Below are 25,944 nucleotides of genomic sequence, written 5' to 3'. Positions count from 1 at the left end.
AATAAAAAACAGGTTATGTATAGTGGTCACTTTGTCCAACATCTTCAATGGTTTATACTCATTCTCTTTATCAGAATCTCTGCATGACTAAAATATGTATGTAGGGTTTCTCAAATGCATTTAGTCCGAGGTCTGTGTTGTATGTTGTATTAAGAAGAGGTGGAAGAGAATAGATATGGGAGATCATGGTCAGCATCAGGACCAAAACATCATGAGAAGTCAAAACTCCAAAGACCCAGAGAAGGAAGTCACCAAGGTCATGCACATCTGGATTACTGGAAGGAATACAACAGAACAGTCAAACATTTTAGAAAGTCCACAGTCTGAAAGTGTAAAGGTCAAACCATGGGAAAGCTCAGAAGAAGAGAGTCTTGGAACAAATCCTGGAACAAGAAGAACTCATTGGCCCAGTTCAGAAGCTTCTGACTGCTCTCGCTCTGTGCAGTAGAGTCTAAGCGGGGTAGGGTTGAACAGCTGCCACGTGTCAAATTAAAGCCTGTTGCTTAAATGGAATATGGGAGAGGAGGACAGTTCTCTGGCAAAAAAAAAAATTCTTCTCACATAGAGTCATAATGAATTTCTTAGTCCTTTGGGATTAAATGCTTGTGGGTTTGATACACTAGCTGTTGGTATGGAGTTTTAATTTATTATTAATACACGGGTTTACCTTGTGGCTTCTTAATAGTGCCTTGCAATGAACACTTGCAGCACAAAACCTCTTCCTGAATAATTTACTACAGAAATTATAAGTGATTTCTAAAGGGGGCTGTCTACTGAACTGTGGTAATCAATCTGACATATGCAGCTTCTTTATCAGTCAATTTGCAAAATTGTATGTGCTGTTTTAATTATTATGAAGGTGTTGATATGATAAGACTTCCTTTTTCTAAGAGATACAGAAAAAGATGTGCTGCGTTTCTCTCTATGTACAATGCAGTTTATGGCAACAACCAAATACACTTTGTTTTCTGTCATTGATGAGGCAGTCCCAGCCTGAAATCATGTCAAAGATGCTCATCTGAATGCATCATAGCCACTAAGACATCACTTGTTGTATGGTTGAAACTGAAGAGGAAATATTTTATTCAAAGTGATTTATAGGCTTGACAATATTTATATAGTAATTAGCATTCTTTTCTGAAATTTCTCATGTTATTAAAATTGATAATCCTTTAATTATATACCTATATCTATTGATACCATGTATATTTGTACATTTCTAAATGATGTAGGTATACATAGAATTTTGCCTCATGGAAATATTGAAATGTTTATTATTTGAAGTTACCTAGACATTATATCTTTCAAGTAATACCTCCTAAACAGACACATAGCTGCAGAATTATCTGTGAAAGTATTAGAAATACAAAACTTAGGGGCAATTCCAGGGCTATGCAATTCAAGCCTTGCAGAAGACATACCTCAAGCTCTCCAAATGTGTCTGATACATACAAAACTTGATGAATCAATTAATATTTATCATGTCCCTTATATGATTAGTTCACTTAATACAATCTATGTGATACATATCCACTGTGAAATACGCGTAACACATTAGTTATGTTCCCTCCTTCAAGAAGTATAAGATAGGAGCTGCTGACTCGCAGATGCGAAATTTAATAATTACAAGACCTTAACATATGCTGCAGTGTAAAATATGATGAATCATTAAGTTATAAATATGGTATAAGGATGTCATTATACCGTAATGAGTCAAGTTCTAAGAATCAGACTGATTTTATTCCTATCTGAGCTCTGCCACTCACCGGTGCCTTTCTTAGAAGACCATCATGAGCCCATGGAGATAGCACGATATCTGATACATATCAAATGGTGTGTAAGCACTAGTTGTTGTTTCAGTGTCATAGGCATTAAGTTCTATGAAAATTCAAGTTTTATGATTTGCTTTTCAGCAGAAAAATCAAAATTACATAAAAATATTGTTGTCCCTGGACCTTGAAGTATGCATATATATTGATAGATAGAGAACAAAAGGAAGACAGGTTTTACCTGGTTGATTTCCAAACTGGCTGTAGACTTCACAGAATGTGGAAAAGGTGTTTATTTCCTTGTGAAAAGTAGTAGAAACAGTCCCTGGAACACATTCCTGACTTTCCCATGTGTATACCAAGTCAACATCGATGATGAGCTTCAAAACCTGTTTTTAATACCATCACCTATGTCTATCTACATAGTATGAATGCTCGTCAATTTTTGTTATCGCAACATAAACCATCAACTTTCTATACCTCCAAACATAGACTCTTTGTACTTTACATCATAGTATGTTCAACTGTGTCCACTCAGCTGTGGGTGTATATCCACATGGCATCCTTTGGGATCCTGCAATTGTAAGGAAAATAGAATCTATGAAATCCTTCACCATGCCTCCTGTCTGAGAATATGAATAGTCACAAAACAGGAGATGGTGTAAGGGCAGAGGAACACAAGCTCACCCATGAGGACTGTTCCTGTCACTGAATAGCTTGAGCTTACTAGAGTTATAACAAAGGATGACACTACGTGTTGGAATCCATGCCTCTGTTAAGTGAGAGCATGTTAGACACATAAAAGACTGGAGCCTCAGGCCACCGAAAAAGCAGTGTTTTTTTTAAATAGAGCAGGAACATTCTAAGAAAAGAAAGCCCCAGGCATCCTCCTATCTCTGCCCTCAAAAGACTGAGATTACAATTGCAGGCTGGCATGGCCAGTTTTGTTTGTTTGTTTTTAAACACATATTCTAGAAATTGAACGTCAGCCCTCATTCCTGCAAAGAAAGGACTTTGTGAATTAATCTATCTATCTATCCAGCCTCTTAAGTGTTATTTTAAGATATGATTTATTTGTTATAATGATTAACATTAGTGAAATCTATAATGTTATCTACTTTGTCATGCTACTTAAAGGTCTTAATCAAAATTCATCTACTCAAGTGCATTTTATATTATTAGTTGTCATAAACCTGCCATTGTTTGCTTTTAGCTTGATAGCAATGAAATGTGTTTATTTTCTTCTTAATCAGTTAAGAACCTGTAATGTTAAAATGTCTCATGGCACAAAACAAAGATCATAAAATTGTAGTGCCAGAAAATACCTCCTTTCAGTCCAGCCGGTTCAATACTGCTCTCCACACACATACGGCATGATTTTCAGAGATAGGAAATATCCTCCCTAATCGTTCTGTTGCAGGAAGAAGATTGCCCTGACTTGCATCACACTCTTCTGTTCCTTTCTGGGTTTGGACCATACTTTATTTGATTATATGTAAATCATTTTTAGGACAATATCACCTGAACCCAAAATTATGTATCTAAGAGGAGATTTCAGTTCTGACCCCTTATGTTAACCAGTGGCTATTGGATTACAACTTTCTGTTATGATTTTCCCCTTGGGAATTGGATTATGTGCAACGATAAAAATCACTGGCCACTATATAAACCAGAGAAGATGTGAATTGTCTTAATGTGCCACCTTGATACAGTTAGGTTATCACGGGAGATGGTTCATAATGTCAAAAGTGTCAGATAAAGTCAAAGGAGAAGAAATTTAATTTTCATCCTTTTATTCATCTTGTCATTACTTATTTTTACAATGTTATTAATTCTTTGAGAAGTTCATATAATGTGTTTTATCACGTTATAGCCCTCTGAGAATTTCATTTAAGGTGTTTTATCATGGTCACTCCCTACATCTTAGATTTTACTCACTCCCACTTTCATACCCACACAAGTTGTGTCTTTATTTTAAATAAATCCCACTAAGATCAATTTGTGGTGCGTATATTTTCTTAGAAGTTTGGCTTTCCACTGGAGTGCAGTCAACTTACTAGAGGATATGACCTTAAAGAAAACTGACTCTCCTTAAATCAGTAGTTATCAATTGCCAATAGTTCCTCCCCAGTCCATGCTGGGATTTGTGCTGGTCTGGGATTATTCAGGTCTTGTTCATGCTGTCATAATCACTGTGATGTGTGCAGCTACCCATCTATGACCAGAAGACACTGTTTCCTTGCAATTATGCTCCACTGCTTTTGGATCTTAGGTTCGTTCTACGCTTTCTTCCACAATAGCCCCAAAACCTTGGCAGAAAGGATATAATTTAGGTGTCCAAAGTCCCTTATTATCCCCATATTGACCAGTTGTGTGTCTTGTCGTTAACTGCTAATTACTGTAAACAAGGTATCCTAATAAAGGTTAAGAGATGCACCTATCCAGGGAAATAACAATAGATCAATAGGAGGTTTGTTCTTGTTGTTTTAATATTTGTCTATTTAGCAGAATAACAGTAGGTTCTCCCCTAGGAGCTATGATTTACCTGTGTTCTACGGGGCAAAGAACCTGTGGTTAGACCTTCTATTTATAAAGCTAGCTTTTTTCTAATACAAATACTATACAGGCCAAAAAACTAAAGGGCTTTCTGAGTAGAAACTGAAGAGGATCTGACCTTCTACATCTCAGATAGTTAGTAAAAATTGATGTTTGTGTATTGATTATAAGTGTTATTTTGACTTTTTTTGGTTGGTTGGTTGGTTGGTTGGTTGGTTGGTTGGTTGGTTGGCTTTTGGTTTAGTATGACTTTTTGAGAAAAGAATTTCCTATGAATCTTATGTTGGCCTGAAACTTAGTAGCTTTCTGCCTTGACCTCTTAAGACCTGGAAAATGGGTATGAATCACAATGTCTGGCAACTTTTATTCTGTTAGCAGCTAATTTATTGAGCACACTCTTACCTGAAACTGTAAGAAGCTTAAAATGAGCAAAATGGATGAAAATGACCAAAATGTTCTAAGAATTATGATTATGGCTTAGAGTAGCTTGCATATAAACTTTATTGAGTAAAATGGGATAAGGAATGAGACTGTTAGCTCCCTGTAAGCCCTTCACAGCTCAACACTCATTATTGATCAATTAATGCCTATCTCTTGTTCTCTTGGAAATAAATAATCTGCAATTGTAAGGGTCAGTCTCAACTATCTTTCCTAAATATGCAACATTGCGACAGTAACTAATGTCAAATGCTTACCTTTCTTGTACATCTGGAATAAAATTCACATAAGTTGATGTAATCCATACTCTTTTTCTTAGTATAGAAGTACAACAAGATTGGCACTCTCTGAGCTCTACCATTCTGTCAGAAAGGTATTGGTAAAGGTTAGCTGTGCCTCCTTGTTTTTCTTCCCCCCTAGTCTAAACTTAACTACAAATGTGGATCCTCTGTAAACCTGAGGCTCTATGTTCTGCTTAGATCTAGAAAGGCCTGAGAAAGGTAGGATCAATTCCTCTCAGGCCTTGAGGTGTGGCCACTAACACTCTTGGATATACAAGAAGCAAGAAATCAAGACATTTCATAATTTGTCTTTCAAGCAAGAACAATCACAGTATGTGATTAAGAGCCAGTCCACTTCCACTGAACTTTTTCCTGGTTCATCATTGGAAAAATTTGCTTGTCATTTATTGCGCATACTCACATCATATTAGGGAAGAATCAAATTTGTCTTTAGCTATTATCTGACTTAATATAGCAAGAAAACTATATTTTGCTTGTTTTGTTTTTAATAGTTATAGATGGATAGTTTGCGTCTCTCAGACGGTAAGTAGAGCATACTCAGTATGCTCCCACTGAATATGGACTTTGTTCCTCATTTCGAGGAGAGGATAACCTCCATCGGTACTGATTTTCAAAAGGCATCAATGTGTGTAACTTCATCCTGGATATATTCTGTTCATTTCAGAGGCACCAATAATTTTAAATATGGCGTAGACATAGGGGAGAGACTAAAATAGGACTTTTTCATGGGATCAAGAAAGTAGGAAGAATTAGAAACCTACAGCAAGGAAAGGTCTGAAGAGCAAGGAGGAAAATTGTATTCTCTCACTTAAGTGCTAACTAAACTAATCCCTGCTTAGCTTCCAAGCTCAGGCAGGTTAGATGCCTTTAATGGAATGTAGCAATAAATGGAAAATTATTTTCTTTACTATGGTGCATTAGCTTTAAAAACAGTTAACAATTCAGTGATGTTTTCTATTAAGGAATAAAGAACACCTCTCCCCTAATTTATTTGTAACCTGGAAGGTAGTATTTGAAAAACTGTAATACAGATTCACTATGTGATTAACTAATGTTTTTATTAAAAATGTAAGTGGAAATCTCCATCAGAAAAATAAGTGGATTTATATTTTCTTCCTTATCAGGGCAAGATTATTGTGTGCTAAAGAAAGGATTGAAGGAAGTAAGGGGTGTAATGAGGTTGTGGATGGTGCTATACTAAGTATATGGCAAACTGCTCGCCTAGATTTGCTTCCTGTATGATGTAATTTCCTGTCATTGACTATTTGGTAGAAAGAATTAAATGTTTGCATTTTTATTGCACCATTAAGTGTTTCTGCCATGAAATAAATTGGGAGCGGGACAAGAGACTTCATGAAGAACCATCTTACCGCACTGGGCATGTTATCATTCATCCTCAAAGGAGGTGTGCAACACTGACCGCTTTGCATGCATCCGTTTTTCTTAAGTTTTTGACAACATCAACTCCTTTTAGGTTCTGTCCACAACAGACTAGTGACGATAGATAACAATGTACAGCTCTGTGAATGAAATCTACACTATTTACTGCTAACTAATGTTAACAGCCAGCTTGTTTTTGAATTCTAAAATTGGGCACTTAACTTACTGATTAAATATTGACTATTTAAGTACAAAAGGAAGGGCTTCTTGAAATGTGTGCTTTCCTTGAGTCAAATTTTATTGTGTCCCAGTTATTTTAAAGACTTCAAATTGTTCTTTACATTGGTTAACAGACTTGAAAACAAAAAGAACTTTATATAAGAATAGATTAGCATTCACAGTTTTATTAAATACCAATTACTATTTTAATGATATTAACATAAATGATTATTTATGTTGTGAGTATGGCATGGCCATTTCATAATGTATGTGCTACTATGTACTTTTGAAAACTAAAGTGGAATTTCCTTCCTACTGTTACCTAGGAGTAGATTTTGGGAGAAAGCAATTTAGTGTGTGGCTACATACCTGCGTTGTTTGCTTGTTGAAATAGAAAGAAGGGAAGGAATAGAGGAAGAGCGGGCAAGAGAGGGAGATAGGGACAAAAAGATGGAGAGAGGGGAAGTTACACAAGAAAGGGAGGAGGGGGGAAATGTAGATGAGATAGCATAATCTGGGGCTGGAGAGATGGCTCAGCCATTAAAGGCTAAGCTCACAACCAAAAATATAAGAGACAGCATAATCTGTTCTTGAGGGTTTATATTAATTATATTTATAAGTTCACTTTTATTGAGAAATTTTAAGGGTTTCAGAAATATCCATATTAAAAGATAGTTCTTATACAACTTGCTGTAGGTTTTCTAGATTGCTAGCAATAAGTATAAATAATACGCTATACGTTCTGGAAAATGTTTATAACTGACACAGTTACATGCCAGGATGGTAATAAGGCCCCTAGGCATCCTGTTTCATGCTTCAGAAGTTCTATTCCCTGCTCCCCATCCCTCTTCAGCAGAAAGGGCTGAGAGTGTTTTGAAGCAGATATCAGTGCAGTAAAGTAACTGCCCCTTCGCAACAGGTTTGTTCAGTAAATCCTGCCAAAAGTGGATGAAGTGAGAGTCCTGACTTCTGTCCTTTACATGAGGGTAAACAAATTCCAGATGTTAAGCTCATAGTCCAACATGAATTTTTACTTACTTCTTCAATTTTTTTAATTGATTAGCATGATTTTACAGTCCTCGGTCGGTCCAGAACACAGGTCAGGCTTTGAATATGAATGCTAGAAGGCGTGCCATATGTGAGCCTCAGCCCTCTGGTGACAGTCTCTCCAAAGGGCAGCCAAGTGTCAAGCTCTCTGTTGAAATGTAACTATTGCATAATACCTGTTTTCCAAACACCACCACACCACAATCAGGTCATAAAGTTCTTTTGTGTCTCAGGAAAGAAGACAGAGCAAGCAATTTGGAATGTTATAAAACAGGCTCAGTTGAGCAGTTTAATTTGCATGGAGTATCTTTATCCTCTTAATGACTCATTGGCCGATGAAACATCCTGGCTGCCTCAGTCCATGGAGCTTTATAATTTTGCACGCATACATTTGCATCAATTGAGATTAAAAGAACTGCTCACACTATAAGAGCAGCAGCAGAAATGTTACAGTGATGGCTGCTGTTACTTTTTTTTTTAATTTTTAAGATGTTTTAGCCTACTGCATTTCACAAATACATCACAAGCATTGTGCCAGTGAAATACATATCAATTAGAATGACCCAATATATTATTGGTACAATTGTTTTGAAGAGTATATTATATTTAACCTGTGTGTGTGTTAAAATATTTTACTATATTTTAATGTTAAAGTAAACCTTATATAATAGTCAACCTTGAGATAAGTCAAGTAAATTCTTTCATTTTATACATAGCTTAAAATTAAAGATGAGTAATACCATATACTTTCCCTTAAGTGCTTATGATAGAACGTTGATCTGTTTCATGAGAGACAGAACTCAGAGAGATAGAAACCCAGCCTCGAGGAGCCATTGGCCTAGTGTGGGATGGAGAGATAATTTAGTTGAGCAGATTAAGGTTAAAGACTGGTCTAAAAGATGAACAGACATACTCCAAAAATAAAGGAGGGACCAGAACATAGTACAAGAGTAAAGGAAAAGATAGAACTTTCTAAAGTTTGTGGAATTATAACTTATAAATAGTAAAATCCACCCATGGTACATATTTATCTCTGTAAGTTTAGACAAATGCATTCATTTATTCAGTGACTACTGCAATAAAAGTATAAAACATTTTCACTGTTCCTTAATTTCCCCCTTTAGTCAGTCCCTATCCCCCAACTCAATCTGTGTTAACCACTGGTTCCCTTTCAGTTCCTGTGAATCTGCCCTTCTCTATCCCCCCAACGGGATAAGTACATAGGAACGTCTCACTCCATTACACATCAGCATACACACAGGAGGCTGGTCCACTCTGCTAAAGTTCCTGTTCACTTGTCAATATTGTTCTCTTGTATACATATGCTTTTTTTGTAATTTTCTAGTTGGTGGATAGTTGTAGAACTTCCAGTTATCATTGCAAGATATTGCTAGAATTGTCTTAGTCCAAACCAGTATGTTTATTTTTTGCCTCTCAGTGTGTCTGGGACTGAGATGGCTCGATCATCTCTGCAATATTTGAAACAGGCAGAAAATGTGTGAAACAAAAGCTACTCAAAATGTGGCACAACAAAGTAAAGTGAAGGAAGAAGGACAACCAAGAGATGGGCAGGTCTGTTTATAAGTTTTACTTCAGCTTAAAACTCTGAGATTGCATTCATGTGGGAGCGGTGTTGATTGTTGAGGCCTTCTAGCTGTGATCGCATTTCATCAGACACATCATCTTAGAAACTGCCTAACTGGAGTAAGTAACAGGGTAGGTATCAGGGTGGGGTGAGGATCAATAATTTAGAGTTGTTTTTATAATCTGCTGAGGTATCATTCCTGATTTAAAAGTAAAAAAATGTTCAAGACTTTCAGTGTCACAATGAATGCTGTGCACTTAGGAAACCTTGCTTGTGTGTGTGTGTGTGTGTGTGTGTGTGTGTGTGTGTGTGTGTGTGTGTGTGTTTCAGAGGAACTAAACAGCCTACCTATCTCAGCCTGGGATCCTTGTCTAAGCTGAGAAAGTGTCATTGGGAAGTAGAAACCTCCCTCTTTGGGATTAAGCAGGTGCTTTGTTAAGGCTGCCAGGTACAGGGATTGGAAGAGCCCAGTTCATAGAGTCTCACTAATGAGCCAGGAGGTCAATGCATCGTCATCTGCCTTTGCTATAAAGGAGAATGAGTAGATGTACTAAAGGCAGTCAACTGTGTTTAGCTGAGCTTTTATTCACTGCAACAATCCTTTATTTAGTCACAGGATCATGAGATTTATATGAAAATATAGGCTGCGCTGTATAAAGTACCTTCTTCATTTTTTCATCCTACCATCCTCAGATGAAGTTTAGGTAGGTGGAATGAAGCAAAATCTGAGACGTCCCTAGAGAGCTTCTGGTAAAGCACAGAGTGATTCCTCCTAAGATCTTCCTCGCTTTTCCCTAAATAAACCATGATGCTAAATGCTAATTAAATTCAGATAATTAAAAATCAGAGACACGGTATTCAAACAAATTACAAAGAGTGACAGTGCAGTTATGGCAATGTGTTTAAAAATCAATTTGAAAGAATATAAATGGGAACCGTTCTAATGACATTCTCTTTCTAATGGGATTAAGTGAGATAACACATGAGAACTGCAGAATACAGATGTGTTGTTCCACCCTTGCCAGAGATTCTTGTCTCCTCATTTGAAATGTTGGAAAATATTTTAACTAGCAACGGCATGGGATTTTTTTTTTCCTTTTCTTTTGTTTTCTTTGCTTTATTCTTCTCTCATATATTGTATCCTGACCACGGTTCCCCTCCTGCTTCCCTCAGTCTCTCCTCCATACCTCTCCCCTCCCTTACCCCACCTCTGCTACCCCTCAGAGAAGAGCAGGCTTCCCAGGTACATGAACCAACCACAGCATAACAAGCTAAACAAGACCAAGCACACACCATCACATCAAGGCGAGGCAATCCATTAGGAGGGAAAGGATCCAACAAGGAAAAGGGTCCCACCAGCAGGCAAAAAGAAACAGGGCCAGCCCTTGCTCCCACTGTTAGGGTACCCGCAAGAGCACCAAGCAATAAGGTATAGGCAGAGAAACGGGTCAAACCCCTAAAGGATCCCGGAGCTCTATGAGCTCCCATGAGTCCCAGTCAGTGAGTCTGTAGGTCATGTTCCAACGGTGTCCCTGACCTCTCTAGCTCCTCCAAGCACACCTCCCTCCAACCCTTGTCCTTCTCATGATTCCCAAAGCTCTGCCTAATGTTTGGTTGTGGGACTCTGCCGTTGCCTCTCCAGTCTCTTTTCTGCTTGGCTTCTGTCCTACCACACTCCTTGCAGGCAGGACAAACTGTATGCGTGTGAGGCAAATGGGCCATACCACCAGAATGAAAATATGGTAAGGTCGAGTGAGCCCAAACCCCGTGAAACTCAGAATTGAGTATTATGGTATGTGTAGGGGCAGCTCCCTGCCAAACTCTTAAGTGCTCTGAAACAGGCACCACGATACTCCACTGAGAAGATCTGGCATAAAACCTGGAGTTTTCCATGGTAATGAGGTACCTAGGTAGTAGGCCCAGAGTGTTCAGTCAATGAATTTACCTTGGTGGGTATTCCTTCACGCAAAAGGTACTGAATCCCTGGTTCACCCTGGGTAAGGTGAATACGTTCAAACTCACCATCAAATTTGGACAAGCAAGGACCATCACTTCATCAAGGACGGCCACAGGATGGGGAAGGGGGAGGGGGAGTCAGGGAGGAGGACTTTATCCTAGAGAGCTGTGCCTAAATATCCTGTAGAAGGCCTTCTCTTTCTCAGCACAGCACTCACTTAGAACCAAACCAGCTTCAGCCCGCATCCTAGTCTCTGCCTTCCCCTTCCTGCTTAGTTTGAGGGCACTCTGAAAGGAAGCGTGGACTAGGACCTTGTTCCCAGCCATACACCAGCAGTACCTGGATACACAAGAGACTGGAAACTACAGCAATCACCCTAGACTCTGCTGTTTTCCACTGGGGAAATTCAGACTGAGAACCCCCAAGACTGACCTTGTTCTGCCTCCCCTAGGCACCTTGGCAAAGAGACAGGCATCCTGGGTTGTTGTCCAGTCCCCACCATTTAAATCCTTGCCTGTTCCATAAGATGGCCTGCTCAGACTGCACGTCCCCCTTACTTAGAGTCTTTTCTAGGATTACTCTCATAAATTCCGTGGGGTTTCTATTGCACTAGGTTTCCCCTCCCCATGACGATATGGAAAAATCTATTCTATTTCCCTTTCCCAGGGAGATCCTTGAGCCCCTCCCCGCAAGGCCTCCATGTTACTCAGCCTCTCTGGGTCTGTTGACCATAGCAGGATTGTTTTTACTTTACAGCTATACATGAATACATTTTATGTTGTTTTTCTCGGTCTGGATTACATCAGAATGTTTTTATTTCTAGTTCCATTCATTTGCCTGAAAATGTCATGATATCATTCTTTTTAATAGTTGATTAATACCCCTTTGTGTAAATGGACTACATTTTCATTATCCATTCTTTGGTTGAAGGACATCTAGGTTGTTTCCAGTTCCTGGCTTTTAATGAACAAAGCTGTTATGAACAGAGGTGGACAAACATCCGTGTAATAGGATGTATCCTTTCAGTATATAGCCAAGAATGGTATAACTGGGCCTTGAGGTAGGATTGCCAGTTTTCTGAGAAACCTCCATATTGCCTTCCAAAATATATGTTTGTACTCCCAACAGAGGGGGCAAAAAGGGTGCTTCTCCTTGTTCCTCATCCTTTCCAGTATGAACTGTCCTTTGTGATGTTCATCTTAGACATTCTGACAGGTGTAAGATAGGATATTAAAATCATTTTGATTTGCATTTCCCAGATACCTAATGATATTGAAAATTTCTTCAAGGGTTTCTTGGCCATTTGAGATTCCTGTGTAAAGAATTCTCTGTTTAGATCTTTACTCCATTCTTAGTTGTAATATGTAGTTTGTTGATGTCTAGTTTCTTGAATCCTTGATATATTTCAGATGTTAGCCCTCTGGCAGACGTAGAATTGGTAAAAAGGTTTTACCTGTTATGTGGGCTGCCATGTTGTCCAAATGATAGTGTTCTTAGCCTTATTGAAGCTTTTCAGTTTCACAAGGCTCTACTTATTAATTGTTGATTCTATGCTACTTGTGTTCTGTTCAGAAAGTTCTCTGTTGTGTCAAGGCATTCAAGACTATTCCCCACTTTCCTAAAAGGTTCAGTGTATCCAGTTTTATGTTGAGGTCTCTGATCTACTTGGACTTGAGTTTTGTGTAGCGTTACAGACATGCATCTATTTGCATCCTGTTAGACCAGCACCATTTGTTGAATATACTGTCTTTTTTTTTCTCCCATTGTATATGCTTTTTTTTAATCAAAAAATCAGGTGTCCATAGTACTTCCTATAGGGCTGTGTATGTGGGTAATTGAATGTTTTGCTGGGTATAGTAGTCTGGGCTGGCATCAATGGTCTCTTAAGAGTCTACAAGACATCCTCTTGGCCCTTCTGACTTTTAGAGTCTTTGTCAAGAAGTTGGGTGTAATTCTAATAGGCATGCCTTTATATGTTACTTGGCCTTTTTCCATTGGAGCTCTTAGTATTCTTTCTTTGTTCTGTATATTTAGTATTTTGGTTGTTATGTGCCATAAAGATTTTTTTCTTCTGGTACAGTTTATTTGGTGTTCTGTAAGCTTCTTGTAATTTATATGCATGTCCTTTCTTAGGTTAGGAAAATTTTCTTCTATGATGTTGTTAAATCCATATTCTGCAGTTTTGACTGGGATTCTTCTATTCCTATTTTTCCTGATTTTGGTCTTTTCATAGTGTTGCAAATTTACTGAATGCTTTGGGTTAGGAATTTTTTAGATGAAGGTTTTCTTTGACCAATGACTATTTCTTTCTATTGTATCTTCAGTGTCTGAGAATCTCTCTTACATCTCTTGTACTCATTTAGTGATGCTTGACTGTTCACTTACCTAGACTTTTCCTTTCCAGGATTCCCTCAGTTTGTGTTTTCATTATTGTTTTTATTCCCATTTTCAAGTCTTAAACTTGTTTTTCTTGGTGTTCTCTGCATTGTTGAAGGGATTTATTGTTTTTTTTTTCATTTTTTTTTTGTCTTTTTGTCAATTTCTTTTAGGGAGTTTTTTGTTTCACTTTTTTCTTTAAGGACCTTTATCATCTTCCTGAAGTTGTTTTAATGTTGTTTTCTTGTTCTTCATCTGAAGTAGAGTACTGAAGTCTTGCTGTCATAGGATAGCTGGAGTGTAGTGGCACCATATTGGCCTGGCTATTGCTGATTGTGTTCTTACACTGGCTTTTAGGCATCCGGACTTGGGATAATTATAGGTATAGACACTGATTTCTGAGTTTGTCTTTGTTAGATGGGTATTTTGTTTCTTGATTTCTGTTTCTTCTTTCTTTTGTTTTCTCTGGGTTTTATGGCCTAGATTCCTGGCAATGCTGGCATGACCTCTAATCCAGTAGGGGGTCTGTTCAAGTCATGGGCTGCACTTCCTGTGGCTAGTTTGGCCTTTGGTATAGCAGGGCTTTTTGGTTCTTCTAACTGAAGTGGTCTGTATCTGGTCGGTGTGGCTGAACCTGGACAGTGGAAGTCTTTTGGAGTTGAGGGAAGGGGAAATGGGGTGATCTGTGAGGAGAGACATAAACATTGAAATGGGACTTTGGGAACCAAATCTAGGAATGGGGGAGTTCAACTCCAAGTAGATAAGTCTTTGTTCTTCTGACTAGTGTGCCAGTACCTAAGCATAGGAAGAGGAGATGTTTTTCTTTGGTAAATAAAATATTCAGTAAAAATAAATTTAGGTGTCTATGAAAAATTAACAACTCTAAAGAAGAAAAGTCTTATTTTAGGCTGTTAACAAGACTGGACTGAGATAAGTTGATGTTGAGGAAGACAGGTTAGGAAAAAAGGTTGGATTTCACCATATCATTGGTATTTCTTAATGGAAAAGACTGGTCAACATTATGTAGACTCTCTCTGACCATTTGTCAGAAAGGATTTAGAATATACTACATTGCATGAAGAGAGTGAAGCATCTCACTAATGAAATCTACTTCAATGTGATCTAGCATCCTTGGTTCCTTGAACTGTATGACTCAGACTCCGTATGTTCCCTTCTTCATTGTCTAAGGTAATATTGTTAAACTTAAAAAAAAGTTTACCTTTCAAATATGTAATTACTTTTATATTTCTTATTAAATTTGATTGCAAGTAATATTGACACCTCAACTACCGAAATATTCTTTAGATGATTTTTAGATAAAACTGCATAGTTCACTGAGCTCCCATTCTTCTTTAAAACCATATTTTATATCATCTCATTCTTTATTTTATTATTCCATATTAAGTTTTACAAAGGACTATTTTCCTGCAGATTGTCATTTACATGATATGCATGTTTTCAACTAAACTATTTAAATGTAACTGTATGGGTTTTATGGTTAATGCTTGATACACTTAGCCCATGAACAAGATTATGTTATACTCACAGAAAAGTAGGTAAGCTATTCTAAATGCAATAGTTGTACTTTTTCTCATTCACTAAACTTTAACATAAAAGTTGTTTTGAATTTAGATATTGGGAACAGATATACTTAGTTTTGAGCTACTACAGTTGTGAAACTTCCCTAGTGGGTATATTTAATGCTTTGAGTTAATACAGTGTATGTTAACTCATACCTCTGTCCAGATTCTGTCTAGACTCTTAACGTCGACATGTCTGCTGACTCAGCCATTCTAAATCTGCTGTAAAATTAAACCTATATGTAGAATCTGCCTATGTATGAGACACACCGCATTCAACATCTCAGCTTGTTAGTATTCCTGAGGAAAATGAATGAACAAAAAAGATCTGATGACCTTGAAGTCAAGGCATTTTTTGTTTTTTGTTTTGGTTTTCTTTTTTGTTTCTTTTGCTGTACGATTTCCCCTGCCTATTTGATTTACTTTGAATCAGCCTTTGTCTTCTTTCATACCAAACTTACGCCTAACAGTGATTTTCTCTCTTATTCATATTCCCTACATGTAAAGTTTGTCTGTGCTTTGAAAAGCAATGGAGATCTCTTTCCCCATGAAGACACCTCCAAGGCCACAAAGACATGGTATTCTTCCTAGAAGGTTATTCATAGGACTTGCTATCAGAGAGATAGCAAAAGGCCATCTCATAAAGTAACCTAAGGATTATTACAGCCTCGTTTTCTATAAAAGAAAAGAAAGCCAAAGCCAATGCACAAAACCAAAACAAAAATATTAACAAATTTAAACCAAAACCAAAATTTTAACAAATATAAATATAAATTGATTTGGGGATCTATATCCTCAAACTGCCTACATTATCAGCAAATCATGAGGAGGTATTTTGTTGGTCACAATAACCTAATAAATGGTATTTTATAACTCTGTTTTTGTACATGCTGGATGTTTTAATGTAGGATTGCAAGCAAATAGGAAGCTTCCAGAATTAACATGTTGTGTATCATAGATCAAACTAAAATGGGCCACGGGTAAACTTGGGCATGTTGTTAATTTACTTTTTCCACCCTAAAACAAAGGTAGCATTCCTAAGAGTTAGCATAGTACTTAGCGTCATTCTCCAGTCTAAATGAAACCATGCTTCTATAAGCACATGGCAGGCTTTAGAAAGGATAGAGGATGGTCTGTTGTTTGTGTAATTACTTCCCCAAGAGTTGAATAGAGGGCATCGAGTCTAATGATCTAAAGTTTTATTTTCCTTTTCTTTCACAGAACCTTGAGTAGGGCTTCTGTGAGGAGCAGATAAAGGACAGTACTATTGTGCATTTAACACAGCCAACTGATGACAACACCCAAGCTTTGGTCTGCATTCCTTGGCCAAGAATTTTGAACATTTTTATGTACATTTATTGGACTTTAGAGAACTGTTTTATTTGACCATTTCCTAGTTAGATTTTATTTGGTGTTTTATTTGTTCCATTTTATATGTGATAGGTATTAGTTTCCCAATTTTTTTTGCCTAAAGGTACTACTATGTAATAAGAAACACTGCATTTTAAATTTGATTTACTGAAAGAGGTTTGGGGCTCTGCGTTAAAGATAAGACATGAGTATGATAGTATTGTTTAATTATACTTCAGTACAGCCTTTACCATCAAAGTGCATCACTGTGAACAACCATCAATGTCCTTGCAGAAACTGCAACATTGTTACTAAGTCATTTATTTCCTGCCCCAGGTCAGTACTAGTATTTCATGGCAACAGTGACAAGGCACATCTGTCTACTGTTCCTCCAATGCTCTTCTTCCCCAATTTCATGGTGCCTGGCTGCCCCATGCTCTGCCATGAAGACCAAGTGAAGTAAGATAGCAGTGCCTTGGAAAGTTAACATGTATTTTATAAGCCAGCTCTTCCTGGGCATTTCTGTAGAATATTGGTTTACAGTGCACACTTCTTCCAGGACAGGATGCAAAGAATATTTAGATGTTAATTATGAAGCCGCACGTATCTGTCTAAATTTGCCAGTCCATAGGTGAGTATAGGCAGGGGAAAATTACTTTTGCTAATTTTGTTCCTCCCTTCAGAAAGAATAATAACCATAATCCATAAAAGACAAAGTAAAATTATTCCTTTTCATTTTGCTTTATAATTTGAAGCCTGTGTCTAAAAAGATGGTAATTTTAAAACGCTGCATTTTTTATTTGAAAGTAACAGCATGGTTAAAACATTAAAATTTATTGTTTTTTTTTAATTTGTTGCACACACTTCCGTTACAATTTTGATATGATGTCAAACATGTCAACAAAATCAGACCTTCATTAAAAATGGAATACTAATTGTATGGCATTAATTTAAGTACTACAACGAATTCACTTTTCTCATAATTTCTTTTCTAAAGAAGAAAGAAAAAAAGAGAAACAGAGGCAGAGGCAGATATTGAAAGAGAGGCAAAGACAGACAAAAATGCAACAGAGAGACAGGGAGAGAGGAAAAACAACTGAAGCAGGGAGGGAAGAAAGAAGGAAGAAAGGGAGAAAGCGAGAAAGAAGGAAGGGAGGGAGGGAGGGAGGGAGGGAGAGAGAAAGCCTATTTTTTCTCAAGAGTCTTTTAGGTTATGAGAATGTGAGTGGTTCCCCTTCTGCCTCTTCAGTTCCTCAAAACCTCACAGCACTAAGGACAGTGCTCCCATTCACCATGAGCCCTCAGCTACAGCAGAACCACACTCTCTTCTGCTGTACATAGACAGAATCCAAAGACTCATGTGTACAGATGACTCGACTTCTTCTGTGGTCTCTTAGTAGTAATGCATTACAATTGTGACTGTTATGTGCATGCAAGCTTTATTTTCTCACTGTGACAAAAACTATTAGATACATCCATGAGAGGTGATTGTCAACCTGGGAATTTCTACTTGATAAAACTGCAACAATTTAATAGAGTCAAATAACTTCTCTTGACTGCTTACTATAAACTGAGGGCAAGATTTATGCAGGTCCTAGCTTTAGTGCACACACACACACACACACACACACACACACACACACACACAGAGAGAGAGAGAGAGAGAGAGAGAGAGAGAGAGAGAGAGAGAGAGAGAGAGAGAGGGAGAGAGAGAAAGAGAACACACTATATATCTTTGAAAATTTGAAAATAAAAATGTTTTTAGTTAGGATGGTTTTAATTCCAGATTTCTATGATGTATACAGTCCATGTAGATGACAATATTGAGGTTCTTAAGCAAAATGAACAGGGGTAAAACTATATTTTAAAAAATTAAAAGAGATAGAAGGAAAGAAAAGAAAGAAAGAAGGAAAGAAAGCGAGAAAAAATTGAGAATTGCATATGTGAAAGCCCTGAAATACGAAACATCCTAGAAATAAGCACACAGAGATTTAGTCAGTGTCTAATTCATTTGTCATTCCTTTCTCCCTGAGGCATCTTGAAAGGTAAACACATGTCTTTACGTTTTATTACCAAATTCAAAATTTGCCACAAAGAAAGAAACCTGACAAAACACAGAATGTAATCAGCTGAGGACGCACACACAGCACTCCATAACAATACCTCAGCACTGCTAATTGAAAGGAATTTCGTTGTCTACTTTGAAAGCCCACAGTCTTCAAAGTCCAGGAAAAGCAAATGTCAAATGCCATGTTTTCCAAAGCAATGGGATCATGTAAATGAGTTCTTGGAAGAGTCAACAGCTACTCCATTAAATGACTACGTTTTTATCTTCCTTTTACCATTTGTTTCCTGTAGGAAAAAGCTTAGCATTTTTCCCATTCAAATCATGGTCACATTTTTATGATGGAAAACCTGGAAGGTAAGGAAAAGCGTCTTTAGGAATGTAGGCTTCCTAACTGGGGTCATTGTTTAAAGTACAGGACAAGAGCCTACAAATTACCGTTACATTAGCATCCATTGGCATATGAAATGAAGATGTAGATCCGCCAGGGCAGGGGCTTTAGATCTGACAACGCGGAATGTCTATTCTCATTCATCTACACACAGACACTTTTAACAAAAGTGTTATATCAACTGTTGTTTACACTACCAAAAGTATGGAAGGAAGAATACTCAGTGAGTGGAACATTTGAATCCAAATATTTTCCAGAACAGCTAGCATCGTTTACCAGAGAGTAATAAAACGCAGATACTTTTCTATTCATGTATATTTATTATAACCAAGAGGAGAAAACAAGATATGTGGAACTCTCATGATGTGTATAATGCAATGTTAGCCGTTTTCATGCATCATTTCTCTTGATTTATACAACAATCTTCTAAGAGAGATCTTTATTATTTTACCACTTTAAAGAAAAGCGCAAGTAAATAAGGGAAACATAGTCCCGGATTATGTAATTGAGGAAGGCTACACATCTAGCCAATGGTAGAGTTGGTTTTCACACTGAAGGCATTCTCTCCAAAGCCATGAAGACAGTCCCCAACTATATAAGTCTCCTCTCTGGCTACGCACTGTGCTTGGTACTCAGAATAAAATCTGAGATAAACAAAGGCAATATTTTTTCTTTGTTTTTTGAATACCATTGCAATAAGATTAAATTAATTCTTCATCTCTGTGATCACAACAGAAAGAACTTATGGAAGAAAGTAATTAAATTTATAGTTTCAGAGTATCCATGAGAGTAAACTTAGAGCTGTTTAAACCATGATCAGCAGAAACTGAATAAAGAGAATTCAGGGAATGGTCCGGGATAAATGTGCTTTTATTTAATATATTAATATATGCTAAAGTAGCAAACTTATTTATAGGTACTTCCCTTGTATTTTACTTCAATGGCTCCAGATAAAAAACATAAGATTCCTGATGTTATTTGCTCACAGGTTAGAATTTTAACATCATAAAATGCAACCATGATTCAGCCCCCTAGTACACATCTGCAGTGATCTATTTTTTCCAGCTAGACCTTGTGACTTCCCTTTTGTCACCTCCCAATGATGCCATCATAGTATAAACCAATAAAAGGACTAACACTCATGATCTATGTTAACAGCCTCAAAAGAATGCAGAGGTAAACTGCTAATTTTCAAGACATCCTTATTACAATCACGTTGACAAACGTTGCCATTAGAGAGACTTGTGAGTAAATTTGCAGATTAGGAGTAGTATGTATGTGCACTGATAAAGAAGATGAGTCCATATAAGAAAAAATCTATTCCTATGAGAGAAAATATGTAAAGGAAAAAGAAATTAGGCAAAGTAACAGACTGGCAAAGTAGCTGATGAAGAGGGCCACAAGTGGTAACCATTCCACAGGCAGCTATGCCCACGTTTCCCCTTCTGTATCACAATCAGCAGTAATGTCCAGGGAGGTAACCGCTCTTCTAGATATGATCACCAACATTACAAACTGGAAGATAAAGAAAATTAACCAGTCTGCAAAGATATTGTCAGGGTCTACACATACCATGAGTGGAGAGACAGCCAGTAAAGACCAGCCATGGAGACATCTGCTAGATTGTGGTCGGAGACTAGAATCTGAAGATGCTATTCTTCAGAAGCACCCAGAGGTGATGAGACAGGAAGGCAAAACCCTTGCCACCACCTGGTAATCAACAAAATGAGAAATGAAACCAATTGGGTACTTGACAAAGAGCAAAAGAAAACACAGTAAATACATGCTCAGAAAGAGAAGAGGTCTGTGTTCAACTGCAGTAAAAGACAGTCCAGTCCAGTGTTTGTTCTCCTCCCAGTCTGCCGTCTGACTGTTCCACATCCCATGCGTTCTACTAGCCCCATCTCCAAGAGTATGTCCCCACCCCTTCATAGCCACTTCACTGGAGCTTTCCACTCCCTGGGTCCTCAGGTCTCTTGAGGGTTAGGTGCATCTTCTCTCACTGAGTCAAGACCCAACAGTGCTCTGCTGTATACGTGTGTTGGAGGCCTCAGATCAGCTGGTGTATGCTTCCTGGTTGGTGACTCAGTGTCTGAGAGATCGCAGGGGTCCTGGTTAGGTGAAACTGCTGGACTTCCCATGGGGTCATCCTCCCCCTCAGCTTCTTCCAGTCTTAACCTAGTTCAACCACAGGGGTGCCCGACTTCTGTCCATTGGGTGGGTGTAAGTATCTGCATCTGACTCTTTCAGCTGCTTGTTGGGCCTGTCCAGAGGGCAACCGTGCTGGGCTCCTGTCTGTAAGCACACCATAGCATCAGTACTAGTGTCAAGCTAGGCCTTGGAGCTTCCCCTTGAGCCAGATCCTACTTTGACCCAGTCACTGGACCTCCTTTCTCAGTCTCTTCTCCATTTTTGTCCTTGTAGTTCTTTTAAACAGGAACAAATCTGGTTTAGAGTTTTTGACTGTGGGATGGCAACCCCATCCCTCCACTTGATGCCTGTCTTTCTACTGGAAGTGGACTCTAAAAATTCCCTCTCCCCACTGTAGGGCATTTCATCTAAGGTCCCTCTCTTTCATTCCTGAGAGTCTCTTACCTCCCAGGTCTCTGGTTACATTCTGGAACCCCCACTACCACCACCTTCTACCTCCTGAGGTTGCCTGTTTCCATTCTTTCTATTGGCCCTCAGGGATTCAGTCCTATTTCCCCCCACCAACTACCTGATCATGTTCCCATCTTCCCCTCCCTGTCCCCTTTCCCACCCAAGTCCCTCCCTCCTCTTCTACCCCCATCCCCATGATTGCTTTCTTCTTTCTCACAAGTGGAATTGAGGTATCTTCACCTGGGCCTTTCAGCTGGTTAGCCTTCCTGAGTTCTGCGGATTGTATCCTGGGTATTCTGTACTCTTTGGGGCTAATATCCACTTATTAGTGAGTGTACACCATGCATGTCCTTTTGGGTCTGAATTTCCCATTCAGGAAGATAATTTTCTAGTTCTATCTATTTGCCTGCAAAACTCATGATGTCCTCATTCTTAATAGCTGAGTAGTATTCCATTGTGTAAATGAACCACATTTTCTGATCCATTCTTCTGTCATGGGACATCTGGGTTGCTTCCAGCTTCTGGATATCACAAATAAGGTCACTATGAACATAGTGGAACACACGCACCAAATGACTAAATTCTATAGCTGACATACATGCACATATATTTTTATTGCTGCATGGTAACTAAGAATGGAACCAACCTAATGCCCATTAGATAAGAAAGATATTTTTCCCTTACACAAAGGAGCACTCTACAGTTATGACCGAAAATGAGATTGGCATTTTTGGGAAAATAGAACGAAATCATATTAAGCAAAATAAGTCAAACTTGTAAAAGCAAATACTTGATATTCTCTCTAATATTCAGAGCCTTGATATCATATCTCTATCTTTCCTGTCCTATCTTCATCTATGGCGGAAGACGTAAAAGGGAAAAGGAACGTGAGAAGGGAGATCTTCATGGAGTGAAGACAATGGAACAGGGAGAGGCTAATAAAATACCACGTGACATTAAACAGTGTGAGTGAGGCACGAACAGGACTATGAGAGGGGCGAGTATGACAATACCACAGTGACTTTTTAAAAGCTAAAGTGTATCTACCCTCCTACCATTCCATAACAGGGCAGCCTCCGTTTTCTTACTTGGCTCAAGCTTGTTCTCTGCCCAAAGTTATAAACCTCTCGAGTGGGGAGATCAAAATAAGGCAGGACGGTTTTTCCTTCTCAGAGTTTAAGCCTAACACCATGGCTACTAAAAGTTGCTATTACCCTGTCATTTTCACAGAAGAAAGTAGCAAAAGAGAAATAGATGAATCTCCCATTTAATGACTGTTCTGTATGAACCAAAACTGCCTCAACTGCTATACAGACAATTTGAAATTAGTGTTCACTTTACCCCAACGTGATACAGCCATTTTTATTCCCATCTTAGAAAGGAAATTGAGGCACAGAGAGGGTACTTTGCTCAAAAGAATCTATTTGGTTAGTAGAAGTCATATGTATCAGTCTTAGGAGCCCTGAGTACAATAAAATCACAGTACTCAGGGTTCAGGACCCAGGACCAATTGGACTGACGTGCAGTCCAGTGCTTTTGCTCTCTGTGTATCTTTTACCTCTTTTGGAAAAATAAAACATAATAATAGCCATTGCCTTCTCAGTGCAGCTCAAAATGCAATTTCATAAAGGGACTTTACCAATGACTACAATAGAGAAAATGTTAATTTTTAAATATTCAAAACCTTTGTTTTACTCACTCCAGAAGACACAACTGAAAAATATCTGCATGAATGCACCACCTAAAAATCTTTGATTTTGTAACTATTAGCATATTAACTGCAGAAATAATAAAAATTACAGTTATATCTTTTAACTGTAATTCATCTATCATGTCAAAAAGTTTAATTTGAGAACTGTTGATCTTTACATTTTTACCAGGATTCATTGATTGCAATTTTCTCCTCAGATGTGAAACCCAGTGACCAAGTCAGACACTTGAGCTCCATAATTGGTATCAGAGATAATTTCATTTCTACTTGTATTCTGTAATCAAGTTAATTTCTGCAACATATAGAAAATAATTTAATATAAACTATCACAGGCTAACCACAAATGCTTTTATTCATTAATTGCTAGTGAAGTTTGTGGCAAATCATTATTACTAATTTGGTGAGGTAGCTCATACACATGCCGCAGTTTATGTATTGCGCAGACAAACATCCAATAGCACACTCTTGCCCTAGCCTATCTACTGCACCCAAAGGCAAAAACCTCACAGGGAAAGGAAGGGGAAACAGAGGGTTGGGCAAAAAGAGCAGGGGGAAGAAGGAGAATAAAGAGCTGGAAGAGAAAGGGAGAGGCAAAATGAACGAGGGGACACGGATGTCACATCCTAGGCTTAGGTACTGTGCCGACCAAGTAAAACCATTTAAAATGGAGATGAAACTGCCCATCAAAAGTTATTTGTGCCACATAATAAGGCGAGAAAGTATCAAACTGGAAGTGAAATTATTGAAAGAACAGTAAAAGAGTTTGAACTAACTTATTACCACCATGTATTTTATAGTTATCTTCCCAGAGAATGTATTTAAAGTATATTAAATTTCTTCATAAAACATTTACACTGTACTTGGGTTTTAAGAGATTGAACTGCAATGTTAGCTTTAATTGTGTGGTTTTGCATACAAAATTTGATGTCCTTGTAAAATTCAGTTTAAATCCCTATTTTCTCTTATCACTTTTTAATTGTATATGACTTTTATCTTCCCTTTAATTTTCTCTGAGAGTCTTGTTAGGGCAGGAGAAATGCTTTCCTGAAATTATTTTCCAGAACAGTTCAAATATATATACATACATGTATACATATGTATGTATGTATGTATATATATATATGTGTGTGTATATATATATATAATTTCTATTGGAAAAAAACAAAAGTTTAAAATAAAAGTATAAAAATGACTTTTGCTTTGCTGCATATGAATGTTTGCTGTCGGAAACTTTTACTATGAATTAATATTATATTTGTTCTAAATGTATACTAAACAGCCAAGAGAACAATGGCCAGGTCAGAAACAACATGATCAAAAGAGGATGTTTATTGCATCCGACCTAGATAATGTCTTTATTACCAAAAGTGAATAATAGTTCCACTATTATCCTATGAACACTATCATAAAAGTTGCTAGTTTTCAAAATCAATCATTTATTCAAATACAAAAAGCAAACATTCTGATGGCACAAATCATGTAGAAAATAAAGTATTTTATATGAGATAAAATGATAAAAATTGTTTAAATTTTATACAAGCCTTAAAGAAATATAAATATTATATAAATGAGGAAAAGCTAGAAGATAATAGATAGATAGATAGATAGATAGATAGATAGATAGATAGATAGGATAAATATAGATAGATAGATAGATAGATAGATAGATAGATAGATAGATAGATAGATAGATAGATAGATAGATAATAAATATAGATAGACAGACAGGTAGATAGATGGCAGGTAGGTAGATGATAGATATAGATAGACAGACAGATAAATGGCAGGTAGGTAGAGAGATAGAGGTAGTTAAATGATAGATATAGATAGACAGATAGACAGATGGCAGGCAGGTAGGCAGAGAGATAGAGGTAGGTAGATGATATATAGAGATAGATAGATAATAGGCAGTTAGCTAGACAGACAGATAGGTGATGAGACTTCCACATCATACCCATGTCTTTCTCTCCGTTTTTCACCATCCATTTAAAAATACATCATAAATAAGACAGCAAATAACCCTCTTACATTATAGAAAAGTGACACGCCTATTCCTTTGAGTTTCTTCCTGGTTTTGTCCCATCAGGGAGACTGCTATTGTAAGCATCTTCCCATTACTTCTTTAGAGAGTAAATGACTTCCAGCTAAAACCGGGACATATCTACAGACACATATGCCGCATTCAACAGTAGAAGTACTGAAAGATAGTGGCTACCTATCAGATAGAAATGATTGAAGGGAAATTGATACATTTATTATTTCAACAGGAAAGAAAAAGAATACTTCATGGCATTTTCAATGTAGTCTATTGAATATAAGAAGTATATCTCAAAATGTTTTGTAAGATAATTCCATGAAATTCACTTGTTATTTTGGCCAGAGATGATCACCCACAGCAGAATGCTTCCCTGGCATATACAAGGTACCATCAATACTAGTTTTAAGAAAGTAAATATTATATTACTAGCATGTAGGTGAACCAATTAAGCTATAATTAATCACCTAGATCTTAACCCAGAAGCATCTTTCAATCTTGGTCCATAACAACCGCATACTCACACAGAAATTGGAACTCTTGATTCGTGTGTGTTTTGAATGAGTGTATGAGTATGTTAAG

The 25,944-nt window shown here is 37.5% G+C and overlaps 1 protein-coding gene across 11 annotated transcripts in view; it reads left to right on the top strand.

Moving 5' to 3' along the window:
* Magi2 (membrane associated guanylate kinase, WW and PDZ domain containing 2) overlaps positions 1–25,944 on the top strand; it is a 1,487,762-nt gene that overhangs the window by 237,594 nt on the left and 1,224,224 nt on the right.

Source organism: Rattus norvegicus, chromosome 4 (assembly GCF_021556685.1).
Source record: "Rattus norvegicus strain SHRSP/BbbUtx chromosome 4, alternate assembly SHRSP_T2T, whole genome shotgun sequence".
NCBI lineage: Eukaryota > Metazoa > Chordata > Mammalia > Rodentia > Muridae > Rattus > Rattus norvegicus.
This window is presented reverse-complemented; position numbering and strand designations above follow the sequence as displayed.